At 34.2% G+C, this 22894-nt stretch overlaps 1 pseudogene; it reads right to left on the bottom strand.

Annotated features, from left to right (window-relative positions):
* Window positions 1–5201: 5201 nt before the first annotated feature.
* LOC124375118 lies at window positions 5202–22372 on the bottom strand (annotated as a pseudogene).
* Between the last annotated feature and the right edge of the window lie 522 nt (window positions 22373–22894).

Genomic DNA, 22894 nt, shown 5'->3' on the forward strand with positions numbered 1-22894 from the left:
AAAATAAATAATTTCATCACTACGAAAACAACTGCTAAAGTGAATTAACAGAATTAAAAAAATAATTTTTCAGTATCTGACTGATTTTATGAATAAATAATTATGTTTGCTTTCTACAAATAAAGTTTTATTAAACATATTACTAACCATATTACACATTTTACTACCAGAGTGGTAACCAGACCATTAGTGGTATTGAGTAGGGATAATACTGCAATGTTGTATAATAAATTCTTAACCCTACTTTTTGAATTATAATACATTAAAGAGTATGATTATGATTTTGCCATAAAATGTTCTTTTACAATGCCATAACATTTGTTACATCGAATAATAATACTGAACTGAACAAAGGTATACAAATATTGCCCACTATTATTATGTTTTATAAATTGACTTAACTGAAAATGAAAAAAATTGTTATTATTAAGAAGAAAATTAATGTTATTTGCAAAGCAACAAAAACTGAAAGAAAGCGAAAAGTTACGATATGTGTTGTTCATATTTTGTTTTTGTTTTTTTATTATATTACACTTGATAAATATAATTACATCAAACGAAAGACATGATGTGATAATTCAATGACACATGGCGCTGTTTAAATTTAATTTAATTAACACTCCATCTGTTTTACTACATGGCATTGCATGTAGAAATCTGAGACTAATGTTTATGCCAGACGCATACATATATATAAAATGCGTCCATTCCATATATATATATATATATCACTTCATAAGGAAGGGCTGGTCTGCAGATACATGCTTTAGTCAATAATCATGTTACAATTCAATTCAACTGTTAATTTGTCCATTCAATTACGGTAATACAATACATGAACCCTCTGCTATAAAAATTTCTGCACCTTCACAACTTGAAAGGAACAGGTTCAAAACTATATTTCACTACGCAGATCAGAGATAATTTTCATTACCAATTGTGCTCTAGATCATCATGCACTTCCAAGAAATCTAAAATACGTTTCTTCTAAAATCTACGAGTTTGTAGATAACATTAAATAACCAGAATTTTACTAACGAAGCCTAATAATTACACTGTTGACACTTGAAATATCTGGAAAGCTTAATAAAAAAAAAACTGTTTAAACCGTACAACATAATCTATTGAGAGAAAAACATTTTTTTCACGAAGTACACAAGAGCCTGAACTAATGTGCATTCAAAGAAGATGTATTCACAATTGAATGGGTCTGGAAACCTTTTTGAAAACTACGAATTACTTCTACAATATGACCTTTCAAACAATGAGCTGTTTGAAAATGACTAATTTATTCCCAACTTCCACCTTGATAAAAGCTATCAGCAAATTTGATCTCTATGAGACTATGTGCAAAAGGGAGGACTTGACGGGTGAAGGGACATGTCAGTCAGTGCGGGGGGTCAACACATGTCACGTACCTTGTCTCTGTCGCTGGATACTCGGAGTTATGGGGAGGAACAGGGGGTGCGCTGGCTTCAATCTGTAAAACATGGCTCTCATTGGAAGGGACTTAGCCTCTTGTGATACATCTATCTACACATCTAATCATTATCGAAACAAAGGGAGCTGATTTTCAGAAAGTAGGTAGAAAATCAAATTTCGAAACAAATGATTAGAAAGTGTAATTAATTGCTGGCAGACAGTCAGCTGAATTATTGCCTACTATTACAATCACGATACACTTTGTAGAATCAATGAAAACTCAAATTTAAGCAATACATAAAATTAAATAACCAACTTAACTCCTGACTAATAATTTAAACTGCAATACGATTTAGCAATTAGATTGTGATCAAAATCATTGAAGTAAGTGAATGATCATGAAAAGCAGAAAGAGCAAAAAAACTATTAGAAAAACTTTTTAGTCCAAGAGTGGGAGCCAAGTTACATTAGAGAAGCACAGAATAAACTTTTATATGGAATTGATGCAGGAATTTCTCTAAGAAAGAAATAGATCATCAGCTGTGCTAGATTTGGTAGGGTTTCAAATTGGGCGTATGATGGGATATTGAAAACAGGTATCTTATTATAATTTATTTTAAATTTGACAAACTTAAACCAAACATCGGACATGTTAATAATAGTAAAATAACAGTCGGGCCAACAAGATAAAAACAGCATATTTGGCAGAAAATGGTAGTTTTTAGTCCCTTCTCCGTGTTGGTTGCAGCTGATTTATATCAGCCAACCAAACATGGTACTTGTTATTTAATTGTTTATGTACCTGATAATTGCTTATAAAGTGCAAAGCTAAAAAGTGGAAACTATGAAAAGATATCAACTGTTATTTTTAACCATTTTGAACTAATGATTTGAATTTGAATTATGACCTAACATCACTGACACAGTTTTAAGAGTTCTTTGGATGAAAAATCACTCAGCAGCTGGAATTTATTGTGAATCGGAGTGCCGATGACTGAGCAGTGTGCTGAAGTGCTGTCTGTGACTAGCACTTTTTATCAGTACCATCGACCTTGCACTGTACCCGACTCTGCCCCTTATTCTGTTTGATAAGATCATTGCAAGGCTAGTTGCCCATGAGGACGGGCAGAGTAAGGCTTAAAAGAGATCAGCCTCTCTTAAGAAAAGAAAATTTGTGTGGTTTATGTCCTAAACATTATGAGTGAAGGTGTAAATCAGTTAATAGTTGTGACAAAAAAAAGTGAAAGAAGTCTATGGTAGAACGGTTCTTTTTTGTTTGGTGGTTATTGGTAAAGCAGTTTTTGCTCCTGAAGAGTACAAAACTTGTAATAACCTAGTGGTTTTTGTCACTAAACCCATTTCAAGAAAATAATCAGAAAGTCCCGAAAATTTGTGAAGCGACGTACTCACAGACTTTTTCATTCACGTCGTTCAATAGACCATTACTGATAGGAGAAAAAACTAGCACTCCTTTTTTCATCATAAGTCTATGTTACTTCCATTTTTAGATTATCACAGCCATTGATGGGACTATACCTTCACTCATAATATTCGGCCATAAACAGCACACAATTTACGATAAAGCTCAGCTGCTAAGTGATTTTTCACCCAAACTTCTCAATGGTCAGGGTTTCTCTTACAGCACTCATGTTTCAAAGTTTATAACTGGAAAACGGGCGAACGCACGATGCTCCTACTTATAAAGTTAGAAGTGTACTGAACCATTGTAAAAACACTGATGTTAACATGGTAGCTCTGCCCATTACTACTCCTCATACTATGCATAAACTTACTTATTTACTTTCTTCATAAACGTGTTAAAGCAAATATTTAAATACAATAAGTAAGATTTCTTCATATATATAAAATGGACTTCCTTTTTCAGACTTCAAAAGTCAGATAAAGTCTTGAGTTTTTACAGGAGCAAAAATAATGAACAGGCATGATGGGCAGTACCCGTCATCAGTAGTTACACTAAACTGATGACAGGCAATATATGTTATTAGTAGCCAATGGGCCTGCAAGCAAGAATTGGTTTATCCTATAACCAACTTCATAGGTATATCCTTCCAGAGTGGCAAATTTCCCAATATACTAAAGCTCTATAATATTATTCCTGTTTTTTAAGCATGATGACGAAAACTGAACCAACTAACTACCAGCCAATCTCTCTGATTTCAAAATTTTTTCCAAAATATTTGAAAAGATTGTGCTTTCTTATCTACTTGACTTTCTTAGATATAATAACATTTTAACTGGCAAACAACATGAATTTACTAAGAACAAATCAACAACAAATGTTCAGGTTAGCTTCATTGAAACTCACTGAAAATTAGAAGGAAAAAAACATATTTTTTTAAAATCACATCCATTAAAACGGACTACACTTTTACTCATAAGGTTTGTGCCATAAACCACACACAATTCACAATGAAACTCGCTGCTGACTGATTTTTCATCAACGAAATCTTATTACAGCACGTACTGAACACTTATAAGAATTTTCTATAACATCACTCATGTTTCGAGGTTATAACTGCACAACACACAAAAGTACGATGCTCTGCCTTGTAGAGATAGAATCGTACTGAACCACTGAAACACACCAATGTCAATATGGTATTGCTACCCCACTACTTCTTTTGCTATGCATAAATAGCAGTTACTTTCTGGAAAAACCCTCATACAATAGTAGTTAAAAAAGTGTGTTTTGTAATTTTTAACCACTTCTCCAATGACTTTTTACAAATTAACAAAACAGACACAAATTTATTGAAGTTTTTGAAACGACAACGTCTATCAGATCAGTTAGCACGAATACACATGCACGTACGCACGCACACATACATTATTAGCACATCCTTATTGATAAATAACTGCAAAAAGTGTATCACAAATGTCTTGATGATGCCAGTTTTTTAAATAAAAACTTCGTAAAACAGGAGACAAGACTAAAATTACAATGTTCATTCTAGTTTTCAAGTATTGTACTTTAAATTTTCCAAGATCACCTTAATCAGATCCAACTAATAAACATTGGAACACCTTTGTCACGTAGAGTTTCAAGAAACATAAAAGTTTACTGAGATATTTGTAGTTTTGAGTGATATATATATCAATAGTAATAATCAATTTGAATGTTGAGTTTACCTCCATTCCACCTTCTGCTTAGTGCAGCATCTGAATTCTGACAAACTCAACATTTAAATTGAATCAACCCTTTCCCATTATCGTTACATTATGTGTAGTAATAATCCGTCACACATTCAACATTTTTGGTGTGATATTTATTAAAACTGTCACACTAAATCCTCCTTTCAATATGCTTTGTAAAAAACGTTTCGGTGTCATTAATGTTTACATCAAGTTTATGAAGACTATTAGTGAAATAATCATACAAAATTTAAGCGGCATATTATAGTATATTATAACATAATCAATAATTCCATCACAACAAAGAATAATTCCATCATAGAATCACCTCTATGTATACAATATTACTTAACAGACATGAAACGACCATAACAAAAGCAATCTCTAAATTGCAACAAATTTGAGCCTATTATTTCTAAAAGGCTGAACCACACCAGTCTAGTATTGATCTAGCCAAAATCCATACTGATGGTCGAGCCTTACACAATGAGGAGTAATTGCAGATATTACCAGCAGACTTGTAGTAAAAATTGTGGACACAGTACACACCTGTGTTCCAAAATAGATGTTAATAGAATCATGACAACACTCAAGTACAAAGTTAAAATGTCAAAAGAACCACTTACCCTTCCGTATGAGCAGGCTTGTGACTCTCCGTAGGGCTTCTCTGGGTGAGCGGTGGAAGAAACTTGGGTGTAAGGTTGGGCGGGAGTGTGTGAGCGGCTTGCGACAGTCCCCACGGGGCTCCCAGGGTCCTGGGGCAGACATGGGGCTGTGGGCAGTGGCCAGGTGATCTAAGTGTTCCACGGAAGCTGGACGGGGCTGTCTGTGACGAGGGTACCAGCCCCGCCCAGGTCCCCCTGCCAGCCTTAGAAGCTCTGCCCCAACCATTGCCTGACCTACACATATGAAGAAAGTCATATAAAATACCTAGTCTTTCATTCATACAGTGTATATTAACACCTTAACTGAAGGATTTTCCAGTGATTCAGAGTCAGCCACTGCTACAGGTTTTTTAGGCACTTAATTACTTAAAAACTTAATTAGGCCTACAATAAAATCGTTTTACAATTAAATGGTTGACACATTGCTGTATTGTACAATAAATTGTTTGGCAGAAAAACACATTGGTTACCAACATCCAATTTATATAATACATGGTTAAGTATTCATTTTTTATAAAAACTAATGCACTCACCAGACAGAATTGCAACAAACGTGCAATGAATGTAGTTACAGTAAAATGCAATAAACAGATGGACTATTAGTGTGGTAAATACACAAATCTAGAAATTTTGGTCACATGTTCATCTACAAGAATTTACGGGAAGCCTGTTTATAATTTCTTCGGCTTGGCTAACTGAATAAAACAGTCAGAAAGAACATGCTGTAAGTATATGATGCCAGTGGCCTACTTATAAAATAAGCTGAGGTATGGATAAACAAACGATATCATTTTAGCAGTTCAGTAAAATATTACAAAGATCTACATTTATTGATTGATGCTAGTATTACAAAATAATTTGAAAACTTTCACATCCACAGTTTGAGACAGTTAAGCCTTTTAGCAGTGCCACAGTTTTTACACATACTGTATTCCAGCTTATAAGTCTCAGCATTTTAGGTAATACACTAAAATCTGCAATATTTTTGAAAATTAAAAAAATGAACATTTTTTACCAAGTATGGAACAATTATTTTTGTTGATATTCAGAATTAATCAAACTACATCTTTTCCACTTTTTATTTGAGAAACTTTTTTTGTATTTGAGATTATTGTCAATGCACAATTGTCGGTCAGACTAATCACTACATCTTTTCATGAAACCAGTACAAACATAAACCATTTTTTGGATTTATTAATGTGCATAAAAATGATGAAATGTTGACTAAATTACCCAATGATGCCCAGAAAAGAATTTTACAACCTTACAGAGTCAAGAAAATGTACAACTTCTTTCCTAAAGAGATTAACTTCTGAAATTTGTAAAATATGAAGTAAGCAATCCTATTAGTCTAGTATTAAAATTTGAATGCAATTTGATTATGGGTTTTAAAGGAATAAAAATATATCGATGAAACAAATAAAAATATCTGTACTTTATCCATTCCAACTGTGATATAAACTAATAGCACTTAAAATACAAATTTGAAACGCGTGTGCCTAAACCTAACTAATGTGAAATTAAATTCGCTTGGTTGAATTTTCTAATGGTCTGTTGGTTTGACCATAAACATCATAAACTCAGGGGTACATCATTACTGTGCCGACAGTAGTAACTTGTATTTGAGAACATAAAAAATCACAGTTTATAATTAATAGTCAATTATTGTATTTAAAAAGGTTTTAGTTCTTTTTAACTGGATGGGAGATTTAAATTTGAGATGTTGTCACTTATTATATTTGAGAAAATATCCAATCATCGAAATCAGCAGTTTTTTCTTATAAGCTATATAATAATAATGGTTACCGTAGTTACTTTGTTTTGTTTACTTAAAATAAAGATCAAAGAAAGTTAATATACAGTAAAGTACATGTATACATAAAATATATATATATATATATATATGTATGTAATGAACGATATTTTATTGTATGTGTAATTTGTTACGAGTGTTGAACATAGATTATTATTTGTTATATAGATTTGCAAAAAAAGGAATGAAATTTATGTTATTTCTATAAGACATGTGTTCAAAAAGCAACAGGAATGTTTAAGTTACGTCGTTTTAAAAAAGCCAAATGTCAAGATTTTTTTAAATTTTGTTGATATGAGGATGGATTGATGTCAGTGACTTTTTGAATAAAACAAGTTTTCTTGGCAAATAAACATTTCATTTTTCAAAATAATCACCTTTTAGCTCAATACATTTACTCCAGTGTTTTTTTCTAATTTTGTTATTCCCTCCTAATATAGGTTTTCCAAGGCTTTCATTCAACCCAAATCTCCTACCACCCAGCTATTTTTTTAGGTTTGGAAACAGGAAATAGTTGCAGGGGGCTGGATCTGAGAATATGCTGAATGGGGTAGCAGTTCGTAGACCAATTCATGGATTTTTTCCATCGTTACTAGACAATTGTGTTAATGGAACAGTACTTCCCTCTTCGCCAAATGTGGCCATTTTTGCTTCAAATCAACGTCAAATCTTTCCAATAGCTCTGAATAATATTCACTGGTAATCATTTTACTCTTCTCAAGGTAATCGATGTGAATGGACACCTCGAGCATCCCAAAAAAACTGTGGCCATGAACGTGTTGGCTGACGGACTCACCACAAAATTACTAGCCACAATTACATAAAGGTGCCAAAACTCGTCCGGATTATGGCTGATCATCGCTAAAACACTCTCTTGAAGTGGTCACAAGGTTGTGCTTATGAGTGTGAGCTATCACATGGAGAGCTTTTTGCAAGTCTAAATATTCGTGTAAAATGTGATGTACCCATTTTGGTTGAGATAAGCAGTAGCGTGGGGAAATTAAAAAAGTCACTGACATCAAACCGCCCACGTAATATTTTTTATTTCAGATTGGTCTTATTTCACAATTATAACGCTTCAGGTGCTGGGGCATGATTCCTCATGAATACGGTTTTCTCCCGTCCATCTGGAAGTCTAACATGAGTATAACCAGGATTTGTCTGTATTAATTAAATTTCTTTCCACAGGGAGTTTGTACTTGCATAACTTGTTCTGATTGCATAAAAGCACTAGTCCAGGTTGAGACAGCCAGCTTGGAATATAACCTCCGTAATGTGATCTTCTGGGATGGTTAAACATAAATTCTTGTGGTTTTCCATTAGTTGATGTGCATGATAAGGATTTGATTGAATGAAGCGTTTTAGAGAGAACAGTTTCCCCAGTACTTGTAATAGGGAGGTTTTGAGTTACAAGACCAAGTAAGATGCTCTTCCAAATGGTTCATTTCCTCTAGGATTATATGCTGAAAAGTGGCTTGATACAATACTATGAGATTTAAAGAAAAGGCCTTGGTTCTTCTGAAATCGGTGATGATCCCCGATCCAAAATTGCAAAACGTTCCTGAAGTTCTTCGATCTCAGTAGCTGAAGTCATACAGGGTGACAATTAAGTCTGGAACCTTTTTTTTAATTTTTAAACAATATAAAAAATACCAAAGTTCACACGTGCTTACTGGTGATAGTAACGCACATATCTGCCCATTTACCGACCGGATAATCCCTTTGGGGGACGGTCCACAAGGAGTCAAACAAAATTCTTAAATAGCAGCATAGGTCAAGTTTGGTATCAAATTAAAGGTCTTACTTAGCAGAGTACAAAAGCCGCAAACCGGACTCAGTAGTAATAGCTATTTGAATTTTAAAACAATTGAACAATGTAAATTATTAAGTATTACAAGTAAACACCAATTTTTAAGTACCTGTGATCAAAGTAAGTGTTCAAAATGTTCCCCTCCCAAAGGGATTATCCGGTCGGTAATTGGGCAGATGTGTGCGTTACTATCACCAGTAAGCACGTGTGAACTTTGGTATTTCTTTCTATTGTGGTTCAAAAATTAAAAAAAAGGTTCCAGAATTGTCACCCTGTATATGGCAGAGAAAAGCAAATGGATCCCATGAATACTCATCTACTATAGTTAACCCTTTGAGTGCCAAGTATTTTTTGAGTGGGTATACTGAAAAGTGCCACATATTTTTCTAGTGGGTGTACCTAAAAGTGCCAGCCCTTTTGCAAGGTTTTAGTAAAAAAACTCACAGTCTGATTATTTAATAAGCTGTCAACATGATTCTTTTTTAATTTTTCTCTGAAAACTCTGTTTTAATTTACCATAAAATAACAAAGTTACTATTAACACTAAATTTAGGAATACCAAAAATGGACTTACCTAAAAAAAATTCAAAAATATTTTTTAATTTCATTTTTCAACCAAATTATTATGACCAAAAAAAATTCATATCCTTTTCTTAGTCTATATCACTGGAAAGTGTATGCAATTGTCTGTAAATCTTGAAAAATTTATATTATTATCTTCAATAATGAGTAAGTTATACAACTTTTAAGAAACAACTATTGTCACATTGTTTCTGGTAGCTATGGCAACCAAAAATGTTTATATGCGAGTTTCATAATTTAAAGTTTGATCGGAAGTGTACTATAACAATTTATTTTGAAAAGAACGATTCTTCACAAACATTTCAATATGATATTATTCAAAAATATTAAAGGTTACAATTTTTAGTGACTTTTCCCCAAACGTCCGGTAAAATCGGACGTCAGCACTTTTCGGCCAACTTTTGTCGTCCGGTTAAAAATCTGACGTTGGCACTTAAAGGGTTAATAATACTTTTTAGAACACTAGGGATAAGACATTTAAAATCCATGTTTAAACGTTCCAAAGGCACAGTTGTTTTATTAAGGTATCCTGATACCTGCGAAACCTTGGCTTCAATTTTGAACAAACTCGACATTGCGTTATTGTGCGGAGAATTTCTTCCAGTGAAAAAGGTAAATTTTAATTCTAATCCAATAATAGATTTTGAGACAAATGGATGACACAAACCAATGTAAATTTCAACTAAATTTGGTCTAAGTTATAGATCCACACAATATCTTGACATCGTATTATTTGCAACCCCGTTTTCTTCTCCGGACTGTAACCAATGTCATATTTAAAGCAAGATAATTCCAAACATCCAGGAAATATATTTGTAAACAAAAGGACTGACATGATTAACAAGTAAATTTGGTTTTTATTGCATAAGCATTGCATTCCTCTGAGAAGTTACAAAATGTTTGATGCCAATGCAGCCATTGTTCTGCAGATTCATGTTCAGGCTCTACATCAAGTCTATTAGGTTTAAGATGTTTTCCTATGACTAGTAAGAAAGTTTATTAAATTGTAATAAAATAAAACTGCTAAGTAAATTACCTAAAGATATGTTTCAATAAACTTGAAGTCAGATACATTTCAGATAAACATAAACAAATATTAAGTTACAGGTGAGAGAATTATTTACTGTATTCTTTTAAATAAACACATGTTATCAAAACCATTACATCAGTTACTGATGTACTGTACTCATGCTCCGGAATTACAATAAAATTTTCAGCTGTATGATATAAGTAAAACAAGGGTTTTACGAGTGGTATAAACATTTCAAAAATTGTCATGAAGACATTGAAGATGATAAACGCTCTAGCACATCGACAACCCAAGAAAACGTGAAAAAAGTGGAAGAAATTGTTATGAATGATCGCAGTATTATATCAGAGATAATAACTGCTTTTGAGGGTTAAAAAACCATTTACACCATAATAACACCAAACCATGACAACCCTTCTGATAAAAACTACTGCTTTGAAGGGTTAATGTCAGAGGAGAAAATTGAGAGGAAAATATATCGGATGCACTGTCTAAGATCAGTGAACAATTCTGACTACTGCTAACAGAGGGGAAGCTTGGGTGCATTAATATGTCACATTAAAATTTGACAATCAAAACAGCACAGCAGGCTTGAATATGGAGATGATTCGCCTCAACCTAAAGGGGAGAAGAAGCCAAAAGTTCTTTCAGAAAAAGAAATTACTACACTAAAACAAATAAAAAGTAGGATTAAAAAAAAAACCAATGTCTGTGGCAAAAATTGGAAAATACTTTGAGGGCAGTGTATTATGGTCAAAAAAAGTATCGTGAACCTCTAAAAAATGGAATTGTATTGAAAATAAGGCTAGGCAAAGCTGAATATCTTCAAACCTTAAACTAACTTCAACAAGGAAAACAGATCGTATGGTTTGACTGCAGTAGAACAACTTCAATCTGTTTTAAAAAAAGAGAACAAATTAAAGCTGGAAAAATTTAACGGAAAAGTTACCAGAAAGCAAAGATACGTGTTCATGTAATTTGTGCAATCACAGAATTAGTAGGCTTGTTATCAGTGGGGCGACAAAGAGGATCCTTTACTAATAAATCAGCAAACGCATTGGATGACATCTTATTACCGTTGCTAACAATGCTTCTTGCCAAAAGGCAAGTTAAGAGACAATTATTGATAGAACAACAGCAACACTACTGTGGTTCGATACCTATTCATCTTTCTTGAAACATGTTATAAGACATGTCCAAAGTTAAGGCATTCATATAACCAAACCTGAGAATTCCATAAGTTCAATCTCCTAGAATTGGAGAATAAGATTCATCTACCTAAAAAAATGTGATTTTCTATACAAAAAACACACTATCGTTGGTGATGATTGTGCATGTTGCTGTTCAGTACACTAGGCCTACAACTTTCCATCTAGCTAGCTGTAATTTGGAATGGATGTCATGAAAGTGTGAAAAAAGTGAAAAGTGCGAACACATTAAATTAAATTCAAGTTCACCCTTCAAGATGTGTCACATTTCATTAATATAATTCAAGTTTGATTTTTTAAATTAACTTTACATAGAGCTATTCTTTTTGCAGTTTGCACTACGTATGTATTACACTACATTAAATAAATTGTTACACTGAATCATATTTACTATTGTAATCACTATGTTAATCTTAATGCGATATGTTAATTCCTAATGATATGGCTGATCTTATACATCAGGTCAAACTTATTTTTCTAATTTTTTTAAATTGATAATTTTCCATGTACATTTTATCATTTCTTGAATAAATTTTAATAGTCTGAAATTCATGTGACGACTTCTCAAATGCAACTGACTATGCTAAACTACATTTGTTACCTCAGATAGCATACTATTCTCAAACACAACTGATATTAAAGTAGATGTATTGCTTCTCGGATATAAGTGGAAAAGTGTATTAGAAAACTTATATACAATATAAGGAAAATGTATTTATGACAATATTTAATACTAATAAAAAACTCATCAATCTACAACCCAAGCAACTTTCATGGTAAATTAGTGGTAAACAAAAATATTTGTAACTTTATTTCCCCAAGCCATTTTTACTCTTTAACCCTATGCACTCGAAGTTAGTATTTATAATTTTTTTTAGACCTCGTATGGCCAGCTTTACTGGCCGCTGTCATCATTTTAATTTTTGCGTAATGTTATCTCAGCTTGTATGTCCTGCTGTAATGGCCAAGATATAATATGTCCATACTCATAAGGCCAGCACTACTGGCCACTAAACATAGCAGTTATTTTCTAATATTCTCTTTGTTTTATAATGAATGGCGAGTGCTGAAAACCTATTGAGCAGCTGTACTTTAAAGTAATTTTCAAGTAAAGCAGTAATTTTTAAATTATCCTATAATTCTTCTCTAAACATTGACTGTGCTAATAAGATGAATAACGCATAGAGGGCCTATACACTGAAGTGATAGAAACCTAGAAAATTTTACAAGAAGACGTGTGCTAACTACTTTAAACTACATATAGGTATGTATTTTTAAAAGTTTTATCCATAAAAAAATGTAAAATAGTTCATGTATGAGCATAACATAACTGCAAAGGCCTACTTTTATAACATTTTATTTACATATATTTTTTAACAATATACTTATAAGATTTAAAGTTTCCAAATGTAGGTTTATCTTTGTATTAGAAAGATTCTTAAAAAAATAAATTTTTAATTATTTTTAATTTCTTCTTTAAACATTTTAAATTTAAAATAAAAATAAAAACTAACAATAAGTAATTACTATGCAAATAACGCAGAGGAAATTGAAAATAATTCAGATCTGAAGAGGCAAACAACAAAATTGGCCGCCGAGCTGTCAATGAAAGTAGTGCGGACTATCTGTACTGACCATACAAGTTACGAGGACAACTGCGGCCAAAAACTAACGGGAGCTGTCTACAACCTTGGTGTGGCCAGTACTGCTGTCTTTTGAGCGCAAAAAGGGTTAATGTATTTTCATTCAATGAAGATGCAGCTTCACAGTTGAAACAAATCATTAAACTGAAAAGTAACTATACAATTAAATTACAATCAAACAACCATCAAATATGATGTCATGCTAATTTTAACAAAACAACAGATTTTTTTAAAGTTTTGTTATTATTGACAATAGATCATTTGAGACGATAACATGATTATGAACATTTTCCACCATTATATGCTATAAAAAAATAAAATATGTTTTGAGGATTGAAATCTATCCTCTTTCTCAGGTACCAAAAATACTAAGACAAAAAGTTAGGCATCAAATAATATAAAAAATGTATATATATATATATATATATTTTTTAAATATTTTATCAAGCAAAACAAATTTTGTACATTAAAATTGTTGTATTAAAGGCCTAATGTATGCCTTAAATTTGACATGCAGATCAGAGATAATCTCTTCACTATTTGAGCCTCCAAAACTCTTAATTAAATGACTTTGGTCCAGATGAGATTCATTTTGTAGTCAACATTTAAACAAACTAATAGACACAAATTCTATTTTTTTTATTTGTTCCACAACAAAGCTGTGATCAGTAATTTCATAAACAATAAATGAAGAATTATTATGAATTACAGGTGGAAAGTAATGGTTTCTGTAAATTTAAATGTAATTTACATCCAAACACCAACTATAAATGTTTAGTATTGTAAGTTGTTATTATGAGTACATTATTTTAATTATTTTATTATTCAGATTGTGAGAATAATTATCAAAATTAAACTATTATTACAGGCTACAAGAACTTAAATGTGTATGATGGTATAAGACAAATGGACTCATACTGAACTCTCCCTCAGCTCAGATGAGATTTACAGCTAGCTGTCCTTATAGCATGGCGGTGATGGCTGGGCTCTGCATCTACATTTAGTGATTTGATAAACATACATGTTATGTCGACTTACATTTAAATGGTAGTACTTGACTTTTAGCCCTTTAAATGCAATTCCTAAACACTTACAAAGTGTGTAAGCTCAAAGCTTAAAAATTTTGATTGGTTATTTAATTATTTTCTCGTAGACGTTACCAAGCAGTACATAATTTTAATGTTATAGTTTTGTCTAATATAAAAGTACATTTATTTGTAAAATAAAAATACAATGAAATTAGTCCCATGCAGCAAATTAGTCTCTAATATCAACCAAATATAACTGACAGTCAGATAAGAAAATAATTCTAAATGATGTTTGTTGCAAATAAAGAAATATTAATGTAGTTACTTATTTGGCAGCACTGCCTAGAAAAGGATTATTTTATCTGTTGCAATACAGTGGGCCACACATAGTGGCCTGAAAAGCTGAACGGGAAAAACAGCAAGGGCGGTCATTAAGAATGATCCGCTGAGTTGAGAGACTGCAGGTGGTCTTTAACCTCCAACCCGACACAGAGAATACCTGTTACCAGCCAAATTGACCTCGTGAGCTGAGAGGACAATTACATAAGTTTCAGTATGAGTGCAAAAGGGGGTAAAACTCAAATTTAATTCCAGCATTTTTTATATACCTAGAGTGACATTGCCCAGGTGTGGTGCTGAGAGTGGTGCGGCGATAGCTGTTTGGGTGGTAGGAGGACGAGGGGTGGTGCGAATTGCGAGGCCCTGCAGGGACGTCAGGGGCACGATGGGAGTCGATGGGGAGTGCGAGGAATGTCACAGCCTCGAGCAAAGATGGGAGTCTCAGGCAGAGAACAGGACACCTGCATGTGGCTCTCCTCACGAGGGGACTGACTGCTGCCACGCTTCTGGAATGTCCTCCGTCTTGATGGTCCTGGCAGCTCTGATGGCAACGTTCGCCTCTCGGATGGAATCTAAATATGGTTTTGCAATTTAAGATCACAGCGATAACTCATAGGCTGTAGACATTGATATGTTAGACACAATAAAATGATTTGTGTAGACATAAATATGGTTTTTTGATAATTTAAATAGTTTTTTATTCTTCGCCAAGGGGTTCAAAAAATTGCTACATTGATCAGGTTATGAAGCTCTTAAAAATAAATTATCTTGGGCATACTATTTTGCAAAACCACTATTTTAAATGTTTAATTTGATTCTGACATTGATTGAATTTACCAGGATTTGTAATTTACTGCAGACGGCTTTTTGAACGCACGAAACTGTCTAACTGCTCAGGGTGGTGTTGCCTCAGCAAAGTTTATAAACAGTCATGTACAGGGCGATACTCAGCTTTGGCGGGCGGGCCCAGGAAAAGATATTCGGCCGGGCCCGTCATGTCCGACCACCTGCCCCTGTACATGAGTGGAGGGGTCCGATCCCGGGCCCCATTAAAATTGAACCGAGAAAACTGGTCTGAGTACAGTCCTGGTCATGTATAATTGATTACAGTGTCATACACTTGTAATGATTGGAAATCACTATAGAAAAAGTATTTGCTATGTTCAAAAGAGTATTGTATTCCAAACAACCTGGTGCATAAACAAAAGACAAAAATCCAAATGGTTTTTAACCAGTTACAAAAATATGTAAACATAGTGACTTTGTATTTTGACGGACTCCAACCAAACACTCAAGTCAAATAATTGAGCAGTTATGCTCTCTGCAGTAACTTTTTCTCACTCAGAAGCAAGTAAGAATTTCAGAAGCAGCTAAAACATCTACATTGTCTTCCTTGAATCCCATGGTACTGCGTAATGTCCTGGGGAGAATCTACTACCAATCTTCAAATTTCTTACTTTGCCAAAAACAAGCGGTTAAATGCCTCAAAATGTCTGGAATTCTGAGAGAGCCTGCCATTTCAGTTTTAGATGAATTTTCGAATTCCTACAGTGGTAGCAATTTATACGCTTGAGATTAAATTTGCCCACAGAGTTTTCCACAATTAAAAAAAAAAAAAACAAACCAGATACTTACCATAAAAATCCCACAACATATCTAAAATTTTGCTGAACAAAATCCACCAGTTGTGTTTTATTGAGATATCAACATATACCAAAGCCCTGCTGCTGGAAAAAAAAGTCCTGCACAAAAATGAAAAGACTTGCTGAATTCCTGTTGGGGAGAATTATGCGCTAGAAAACGTAGAAGAATACTTGAAGAATGAAGACTGAAATTAAAACCTGACCTGGTTAATAACAACTGCTCAAGTATAATTTTTTTCACTACAAAATATATGTTAAACAAAGCAATAATAAAGATCTCGTATTAATATGTCAATAAAGAAATTGTTCATTAATTTATTGACCAATCAGATTTGGGTCTTCCCTAGTAAAATAATTTTTGTTAAGAAAATCAAGTAAACTAATCAGACAAGTACCATAAAACTGCAAGCAATTTAAATGGTCTACTTACATCCCTCCTAGAGTTAGAGTGTTGGTTTTTGTGGTTTCTAACTGAAGCCTGCATCCATTGAGCGGGTCTTGAGGCTGGATGTGGGCTCCCTGTGAAGGTGGAGGGTCGGGGACAGGGTCTATTGAGGAACTTGGCTCCTATTGGATCACTCCCTGGAGGGGGTTTCCAGGCAGCGATAGAAGGGTTCTGGGCACAGAGTCGGCCTCCCTTTCCCTCGGGATGTCTTCCTGGGGCTGTTGCGGAGAACACATCAGAGTATTCCATCCTCATCTTCTTCCACTGGAGAGGAGAGGTAGAGGCCCAAACTCGGCTGGAGAACTTCAACCATGACGTTGAAGTCTCCAGGAGGTTTTTCCACATTTTCTTCGTCTACCAATTTTTCCTTTTTGTTCCACTTCCACCACAGGAAAAACCCTGCACTTCGGTAATTTCTGTTGCAGTGAGCCAAGGATCATCAATAAACCTCTTCTTTTTGCAACTTCAACATGACTTTTTCACCGCTTTACTTGACGTTCCAAATGATGGTGAAAGTATTCTTTGATGAACTAAAGTCCTCACTCTGATCTAGTTGGAGTTTCAAAATCAAAGCCTCTTCCGTCTTTGAGTCAATCGAGTCAACCACACTATCACAACTCTTACTGAGCTCTGTAGATTTTATCATCATTAATGTCTCTGTACTCTAAAGAAACTTGTGTGCTCTCTTCCACACTTTCTTTATGCTTGTCATAGCCATTGAGATTAGGTAAGTCGTCCATAACATGAATACCAACATCACAAGATCTCACTTCAACCGCTACACTCTTACTTGCCTGAGCACTCACAGGCTTCAACAGTCTCTGAGGGTTCTATCACGGGAGATACCTTCACTCACCTTCTCCTCAATCTGGAGAGGTTCAGTTTGACAATTTTCGTCTATTGTCAACGTGGGTAACGATACCACTCTCACTAATGCAGGCGGTGTTGGAGGTTGGAAATCAGGGGGATTTTCATCTAAACCTTCTATTAGGCCTTTCCTTTAACAAGGACTTAATATTATCAAATGTTGAACTGCACCTTTTCAATTTGTTGAGTTTAGAATTAGAGTTTGGAGAGGAGGATTGTTTAGGCTTCTCCTGCTTATGTACAGGTGTTCGCTCTTTTCTGCCGAACCCTTGCGGATAATATAGGTTCCACTGGCACTGAGGTCTGATGCTGACAGTTCTGGAGGAAGGAAATTCCCTTCATCAGTTTCCCTGCTGATGAGTCCCAGTCACTGAACGGGGATAAGGAGCCGTCCTCTGTCCTGTAGGAGGATCAGGCCAGTCGTCTTGGTCTCTTAGTCGAGGTATTGACCCTGTACTGTGGAAAAAGAAATACTTGGTAAATGTCTTTTTAATACAAAAATGATTCTGTTTTTTATGGAATAATAAATTATTTTACTCATCTGTTTAGGACAAAATGTTAGGGACCCATCTTGACAACTTAAAAAACAAAATTGCAACTGGATATACTCTTGATTTATAAATGGGAATTATTAAATATGTATAAAACTAATCCAAGATTACATATTCATGAGGTGAATATTAGTGAATGCTTATCAATTGTAGAGCTGCATGGGGGTTTTCATTTCTGTCTATCTACACCATATTTCAAAAATGAATTTATTAGAGTTAAATTTTGCATGACGCATCCTAATAATATTATAAATGCGAAAGTGCCTTTGTTTGTTTGTTTTGCTTTAACGCATAAAACTATTCAAAATTGTACTAAAATTTTTAAATGGACATTTTTAAGGTCCTGGGATGAATATATGCATATTCTTATTTTAAAATCCCTCAGGCTATAACCCAGTGGTCTGTAAAGCAGCACAAAAATCCATCTTGGGTTTCTAAAGTTTTGCTACAAATTTAAAGAGCCTGTTAAATGTAATCAACTGTTCTGTGTAAACATTTTATTACAACACCACAACCATATGTCTAATTAATTTAACTACTATTTTCAATTTGTTTGATTTATAGAGTGAAAGAATACAAAAATAATAAACAAAAACTTTCTTATTTCAACGTCGTGGCGAAATTAATATATTCTGAATTTTACTTAATCAACTAAATTGGGGAATATGTACATATAAAGGTAATGAATTTTGTTTCCTTAGATATTGTGGGACAGCTAATTTACACAACTAAGGGAGCAAAAATGGAGGGAATGGGTGTTAGCTTGATTCAACAAACAATGCGCTCCATATGACGACTTTTTGAGGACACAAGCCAGTGCAGTGAATCTGTGTTTGTAGCAAGTGTGATTGTAGCAATAAATGAGACACTAAAATACCATTATGAAAGAAAATCGTTGCGGGGACCATCGCATCTATTTCTCACTGATAAGTTATACGTACTGATTAAGTTCATAAATACTGATATAATTTCCAGACTGGGCTGAGGCAATAGTAGATATTGTAAACATGGATTGGAAGGAAAAAACTTTACTGTTTCATGTACAATTTTTACATATGGATAACAACTGTCATAATGTAAGTATTGAAACTTGTTAGTATTAATGATGTTGATTTTAGTTTTTAATTTTCAATAACAATATCTATATCCATACAATTCAAGAAAACTATACTGTTTTTTCAAACCAACCTCATAAAAAAATTGCATATAAGTCTATAATCATACGACCCCTATGTATTATACTACAAGTGCTTTCACTAAGAAAGCTATGAACTTTGACTTTGGAAATCCTCTACATTGGTCTAAAAATAGTTGAGTGCTAATGAAATCGTGGGAGTTATTCAATCAAATACATAGAATGTTGCATAGGCCTATCAATTGTGGGCAAAGCCGCGGGGGTATGTGTAGTCATTTCTATATAAGCAACACTGTGTTTGATGATGTTACAGTCACTCCATGTGATTTGGTTGAGCATTGGCAAATATTTTTACATTGGTCTTATGATATATATGCAACGAGGTAAATAACATAATAAATAAAATTTGTAAGCAAACAGAGTACAGCCAAATGCAATTTTTGGTGGTGACGTGATTTATTTCAGCGCACAATTTGAATTTGGATGACACAAGTGATGAATTTCAAACGATTCACAGATCGATTGTGAAGCTGAGCCATTTTTTAACACACTGCTGTAAAACCGAAATTAAATAAAACAAACACAAGGAATGGTTAAAAGATTGAGCCTGTACAGCACTATGTATACGAAGCGTTTTAATAAGTGAATAAAAAACCACACAGATGCGGTTTTCATCAGAAATTACTTTTCTGAGAAACAACAACCCCATTTCCATTGTTAAAACGGTATATAAAAAAAAATGGGAATAGACACAATGTACATCTTTGCATGTTTAAAGATGGATTATGTAACGCAGGTTGTGATCGAAAAAAGTTCCAGAGGACTGAATTTTTATACATTTATTTCATTCTCCATACCACAGGTTATTCGAATTTGTTCCTTCAAAGTACTCCCCTTGGGGAAAGCTACACACTTTTCCCACCAGTGTTTCCACTGGATCCAAAGGCCCCAGAAAACTCTTCTTTTGTAAAATGTGTTTAGCCGAGCTCCGTTTGTTTTTTTTAATTTCGTAAACTGTTTTGAAATCTTCATCCTTTCAGGGTCTCTTGAGCTTCGGGAAGAGAAAATAGTCTGCTGGAGCCAGAGGTCTGGTGATGTTCTAGGGCGGGCTGAGGAATGACAGTCCATTGAGTTTTTACACAAAAGTCATGGATAATAATGCAGAACGAGTGTGTGAGTGAACAGGAGCATTGTTCATGGTGAAGGACCCTTTCACCACTTTGCCACAGCTCAGTCTCTTTATTCTCACAGATTACGCAATTTTTCTGGAGTATTCAGACACAAAACGGATTAATTGTTTGACCTTGTGGAAGGAAATTCTAGTAGATGACAACCTTTACAGTCAAAGAAAACCGTAAGCGTATGAATCTTCACATTTGGATTTGACTTGATGTGCTTTCTTGGGTCTTGGAGTGCCTTTTGGATGTCCATTGTGATGATTGGGCTTTTGTTTCCTTAATCGTAAACCAAAACCTATGTCTCGTCTCCCCGTTAATGAAATGATCAAGAAGGCTTTCGCTCGTAAATTTGCCTTTGAAGAAGTTCCTCAGAAACATGGTAATTCGGTGTTGTTTTTGGTTCTTCAGTCAACAGGTTTTGGCACAAAACTTTGCTGGCAACACGACACTATTTGAAGTTTCTCAGTTAAAATTTCCTGACATGACCAAATGAAATGTTACACTTCTTCTGCCAATTTCAACGGATTTGTTAGTCGACGGTCTGATCGTATGAAGAGCGTTCACTTTTAGGCCAACACTGTCATCATTGGGATTGACGTGAAGGTGTCCGGAGACGGAGCATCGTCGTCTGTGGATGTTCGGCATTCTTTAAACCTCTTGAACCTACTGATGGCAGCATATGATCGGCTTAGACATTCTTCACAAAAAAGCCTCTTTTAACATCAAAAGGTTTTCAGAAAACGTTTTGTTCAGTTTCTACACAAAAATTCACACAAACACGTTGCTCTTTTTCACATCATTTTCATTAATAAAGGTTTTGACAGAAAACGTTTTGTTCTGTTTCACACAATCCCCTTCACACAAACACGTTGCTCTTCTTTCACATTCATTTCATTAAACAAAAAAAATAGCCAAAACTCTAGAAAACTAATCTCAAACAAAATGTGTAAATGTTACTTTCAGTGTTGTTTTGATTGGTCTGCAAAACACTGCTGTGTTATGTTGAATCAGGAGAATACAATGCTGCCAACCGCATCGCTGTGAGACATTGCTATTCCATCGTATATAAAAGTCCTGGAACTTTTTGATCACACATCGTATATTTTCCCAAAAGGCACTATCTGAGTCACGCAAGCAGTATGGGCATGACCCCTTTTGTATCAGCCATCGAAGTTCCTTTTTTGGGAAATATCCCAATCCTAGAATTATTGATTATAAGGTCTTTGATGCTTGGCTGTAATCACATACAAATTTATAAGTGCAATTGATATATTTCATTGATTAATGGAATTTTTCTTTTAAATACATATTCAAGTTTAATAACTGCATTTATGTTTTTAAAAATATTATAGGGCATCTATAATGTTACTGTTGTAGTTGCTCACATCAAGAAAGAATTTTACCGGACCGAACTATCTTTACAATTTTATATAACTTGCTTGTTTGTGTAAAAAATTAGTTTTTTTGAAATGACTCTTAAATTAGATATTGATTATTAAAATTATTATTAAAATATTTTTAGCTCTATAAGATTTTGAAAAAAATACATATTTTTGCACTCATGAGTTTACTATACATATGGTATTGAAAATACGTCTCAGGTTAACTTCTGCTCAAAATGATTATTCTTTAAATTTCTTATATAAAACTGTAACAAAAAGCCTACTTGATCTGTCCGTGGATTTTCAAGCGACGACGGCCAACGGTCCTTAGTGCTACCGGGAAGTCATGAGGATCTTACTCGTCCAGGTCCAAAGGGGCACCTCCCACGCGATGATGCCCCGTTAGAGGTGAGGGGTGGTGGGGGCAATAGTTCTTCCAAAGGGGAATCATCAGAGAAGTTTGGGCTTTGGTGTTCATCTGCTAACTCAACTAGAGTCTTTAAGGAGCCGCAGGACTCCTCTCCTCATCTCTCCTCCTCATGGTAGCAAGACTTTAAACCATTTATTTGTCACAAAAAGTATGTCTCATGACAGTATGAAATAATACAAGACATACATAGACAATTGTTTGTTACATGTTATTGGAAAATTTAAAAATTAATCATTTGAAACTTCATGAGTATTATGTAGCATCTGGAGTGTCCTATAACGCCAACTGCGTAAGTTATTCCACAAAACTTATGTTAAAAAAAATATTAAGCATCATCAAATAGTTTTTTATTTGTGTACACTGCCACCTGCTAATTGCAAACTGAAAATTCTGAGGGAGCAGCAACCAATAACAGCTGTTCCATTGTTGCGTTCCATGTAGGCCGTGGTTTTTGAGAGCGCCCAATAATGAATAATACTCACTGTCATTACTTGCAGATGGAAACCCGATCTTTGACTTAATTCTTGAGGTTTTGAACCACTACATTTACAAGTGTTAGTTGGTGAAGTT

Source organism: Homalodisca vitripennis, unplaced genomic scaffold, assembly GCF_021130785.1.
Source record: "Homalodisca vitripennis isolate AUS2020 unplaced genomic scaffold, UT_GWSS_2.1 ScUCBcl_13567;HRSCAF=23855, whole genome shotgun sequence".
Classification (NCBI taxonomy): Eukaryota; Metazoa; Arthropoda; class Insecta; order Hemiptera; family Cicadellidae; genus Homalodisca; species Homalodisca vitripennis.